We start from the raw sequence: 5000 nt of genomic DNA on the forward strand, positions 1-5000 counted from the left end.
AGACTGGATGTATTATTGATGTGCTACAGATTGCCCTGGCACAATGCAGCAGTGTGTGTTGTGTTGTGTTGTGGGAGCCGGTTTGCCCGGCTAAACGCTCCTCCGGGAAACACAGACACTGCGGCCCTCACCCCTCTCACCTCCCTCACCCCCCCCCCCCCCCCCACCCCCCTTTCACCCCGCCCCTCTCCCCTCCCCGCCATCCTACACGATGCAGTACCACTGAACTGCAGTAATTATTCAGTATGGAATTACATAACTGTCTGGTTGATGGACAGGCAGGTGCAGTAGGCGTGTCCATTCCAAAGGCTGCTACTACGACATTACTACTACCACACTACTAATACAGTACTAATACCGCAGTACTACATTGGTACTACCACATTACTACAGTGCTACTAACACAGTGCTACAACCACAGTACTACAGTACTACTAATACAGGGCTACTACTATTGTAACAGGACTACTACTGCAGTATTATTACAGTTCTAGTACTACTACCACAGTACAGCTCCTACTGTACTACTACCACATTGCTACGGCATGACACTACCACCAGTGCAACCATAGTTTGCACACTACTGGTGAACACTACTGGTGCACACTCCTGGTGCATACCACCAGTGTACACCCCCGGTGCACCCTGCCGGTGCACACTCCCGTTGCACACTCCCGGTTCACACTGGGAGCTGTTTGTTGTTTTGATTTTCCCAGTGACTGAGATAGAATCTGATAAACATTAGACTGTGAATGTTTGTATGGAAAACAGGCTCCATGCTGTATGCAGAGACACAGAGGCGGAGGGAGAGGAGGAGGGAGGAAGAGAGAGGGAGACAGAGGGAGAGAGATGGAGGAAGTTAAAAGATTGATTTACACCGGTCAGATGCGAATGCCCCTTTCTCTATCCCCCCGCCCACCCACCCCCCCCCCGTGTTATTGATTTTTCACTCACTTGGCTAGTAGGCCAATTCAGCTGGCTCACACCACACACACACACACACACACACACACACACACACACACACACACACACACACAGTGCATGTGTCGAGCTCTTTGAAGTGTGTGTGTCTTTGAAGTGGTTTTCAGCATTTCTTGCAGATGTCTGACAAACACACACACGCACGCACACATTTTCATGCATTATGTCAACACACACTTAAGACGCGGTTTTCCCATACCTATCAGAAATGGACACACACACACACACACATGCAAACTGACTGTGGGAAAAAGTCGACTGCCAATAAATATCACAAATAGTTTTTTTTCCACAGACGCACGTACGTAGGGGTGTAGATTTACCAGTGTGCACCCCAGAGACGCCACAACACAATACAACGTGATAAACAGCAACATGTGTTTTATTGAGCTAAAGAAAAAAGGTTTTTATTCAACCGACTCTCCGAGAAACACACCGGTGTTTTTTGGGGGGGTTTTTGTGTGTTTTTTTTTTTTCTTTACATTGACACGATTTGATTCGCAAATACTTTGGATTGTTTATAATTATTCCGTTTTTCTTGTTCGTGGACGTTACGCCCCGACCTGTGGCGCCACCGGTTTTAATGTCCGAGCAACTCATAACGAGAGAGAGAGAGAGAGAGAGAGAGAGAGAGAGAGAGAGAGAGAGACAGAGAGAGAGAGAGAGAGAGAGAGAGAGAGAGAGAGAGAGAGCGAGAGAGATTATGGGATCGACTTAAGGGTAGAGAGAGAGGGACTGATAGAGGGATGCAAATCTCATGGAAGCAGGTTACCATGGAGATATGAGGGGGTGGAAGGGGAGGGGTTAGGGTGATGCTGTGCTAACGATTGTGATCTCCCAGATCTCGGAATCTATCAATCTGTCTCACTCACCCCCGTGGCCACAGGAAGGAGGGATACGGACGGGGGAGCATTGATTCTCCACGTCGTGGTTTTTGCGGATCCGGGGTGGGGGGGTCGGGGGTTTATTGATTCTCGATGCGCGAATGGATCGTTGATTTTTTATCAATTTATTTACTCCCCCCGGTCGCGGTGAATTCAGGCGGGGTTTCAGGCTGAAGCACCAGCCTTGGCGGTGCATTGCGGGTTTGAGTGCCGGAGACGGCCGCACTCCAGGTCCTCTGACCCGACCACGAGCCTCAAAATATCAGTTGGGTTTTGGGAGTTATTCTCCCAAAGCGCATCAACGAGTTGGTCGAATCTTAAGACGACAGTGCGAGTTACGGGCGGGGGGTTGGGCGAGGTCTGACCCCCCCCAAGACTTGGACCCGCCCAAAAGAGGTAAAACAAACAAAAAAAAAAAAGGTCGGGGAGGTCGTTGACGCAGTAAATCCTTCTCACCTGTGACCGTTAACTTTAACAATATATTTCCCGCGCTCATTCCTGGAAGAACCTTGTGACAGAGATCAGACGCCCCTACAGCGGACCGTACCATTACGCCGAGGCGTCGCCATCCGCAGCTCGGACCATCTCCAAGTCGCACTCTGGGTGTTATCATTGTAGGTCTATTTATTTGACCCAGTTTACTAATTGATTGAAACAAAAAAACAAAATCGGGATAACATTCCCGACATTCCCGGGTGGTCGTTCCTCGCTGCAACCCGGGGGGCCCCTAGGAGGACCCCCCGCGGCTCCCAGGGGGTGGCCGGGTGCTCTCCGTCTGGAGGTAGTGGCGCTCGCTGTGGCCGGCGGGAGTTGCAGAGCCTGACAAATGCCTTTGTAACCATTTCCAGACGATACATCCAACAGCTTTTGGCACGGCGTGCGTATGGTTTATGGGGACTTGAAAAAAAAAGAAGAAAAAATAAAAGCACTTACAGTATGTACAGTAAAAAAAAAAAAAAAAGTACTTATACCTTGTACTTGCACTTTCCACCACCGGTGGAAAGTGCTTTGAGTGGGAAGGTCCGGGAGAGACGGCCGACAGCCGAGGTGAGAACATCTCCGGGGAGACTGAGAAGGGGGCAGCTGTTTAGGGATAAACACGCAAACAGATTACACACACACACACACACACACACACACACACACACACACACACACACACAATCTGGATCTCAGCGGGGTGTGTGCATGAGATGAGGGATAGGTCTAGATAAGAAAGAAGGCGCCATGAAGGAGAGACAGACAGTGACTGACAAGGACTGTGCTGCGGGACGAGGACACGCAATGACAGAGAAGGACTTTTATTTTAGTTTTTTAGTTTTTAGCTGAATCGTTATGTGAATCTGTGTGTTTGTTTTTTTTCTTTTGTGTGTGTGTGTGTGTGTGTGTGTTGTCCAACACGCTTTTTGGCTTTGGCAGTACGAATGTTAAATTTATCACGCCGATGGAGCATTTGGAAATTAGAGAGAGAGGGAGAGAGAGGGAGGGAGAGGGAGAGAGAGAGAGACAGCTCAGAGAGATGTTTAGTCCCTCTAAGCAGTCGGTGAAGGGTTGACCTTCCAAATGACCCCCCCCAGGCACATTAACACCAGGTAATTTGTGCGCGCATGTGGGTGTGTGTGTGTGTGTGTGTGTGACCGTGAGAGAGGGGAGCGAGAAGGAGGTGGGAGAAGGTTTCGGTGTGTCGACCCAAAGGTCAGTCATCTGTGAGAAAACTCTGACCCCAACACCCCCCTGCAGTGTGTGTGTGTGTGTGTGTGTGTGTGTGTGTGTGTGTGTGTGTGTGTGTGTGTGTGTGTGCGCGCGCGTGCATGGGCATGTCCTTTCCCAAAATATTGAGTGACTTCAATTTACCTGGAGGTCTTAAAGGGTGGAATGGTTTTGTCAAATTTCACCTTCTTACATTAAGATATGACCTCATCAGCGATGACCGTTGGCCTCCAATTCCTCTGTGCGCAGCTCACGGTGAAACTCTTCAGTTCTGTTCTCATTTCAGCCTCTTAAGTATATCAAAATATTTTGTTGGCTACGTCAACGGTGTCCACAAGTCCAACATCAATAAATCGGTTTTTCATGTGTATTACATCATGAATTGTGTGTATTTTTTTTGAGTCAAATACTCTATGCTGGACCACAGAACGAACACATAGTATTTAGGCGCCGACACGTACAGTACGATGATATTTCAATAATAATAATCACGATCGAATTGCGCGTATTCAGCGGGTTTTAAACGGGGCTGGGCAAACCACTCGCTCCCATTTCCCCCTGACATTATTTTTGTGACGCGAAGCCCAGACGCAGTTTCGTCCGACGGCCGCCGGGGGCGCGGCTCCGACTGTCGCGCTGCGTTTTAGGACTCGGTGTGAAGCCGGCCGGAGGGCGTCGACGCTGATCCACGCAGCGCTCCTCGGGGTTGTGGTGTGGAATCTAATCCGTGCTCTCAAAGACGTCAACCCGGGGCGAGGGGCGAGCGAATCCCAATTAGAATATTCACCCCCGGGCGGAATTGCAGCGTTGCGGCAGCGCACATCAGGACGAATAAGAATAAAAGAAAGAAGAAAAGGAAAATAAAAAACAATGCGCTCTCTGCCAAAATATTTTTAGAGTTTAAAATAGAGAAAAATGGCGATATATATATATATATATATATATATATATATATATACACGATGAACCTAGAAGTAAAAAGCGGTGGACCTGGGGTGTCATCAGTGGCAGGAAATCCTGCATCTAATTCATAACGTACATTCAATGTCAAGAGTTTAGTCACGCACGCACGCACACACACACACACACACACACACACACGTGCTGTCGTATAGCCGGCTCCACCATATTTTTCTCTACACATTCCTCCCTCTCTCTCTCTCTCTCTCCCTCTCCCTCCCTCCCTATCTCTTCGCCTCGCTCCCTACCCTCTCTCTCCCAATCGCTCTCCCTCCTCTCTCTCTCTCCCTATCCCTCTCGCTCCCTCCCCCTCTCTAGCTCTCTCTCTCTCTCTCTCCCTCCCCTTTCTCTCCCTCCCCGTCTCTCTCTCTCTCTCTCTCTCTCTCCCTCTCTCGTTCCGGGTTCTGTCATTCCGCAGCGTGGCTACCTCCGCGCGCTAAACCTTCCGCCTTCAACACACAC

Source organism: Zeus faber (genome assembly GCF_960531495.2).
Source record: "Zeus faber genome assembly, chromosome: 22".
Lineage (NCBI taxonomy): Eukaryota > Metazoa > Chordata > Actinopteri > Zeiformes > Zeidae > Zeus > Zeus faber.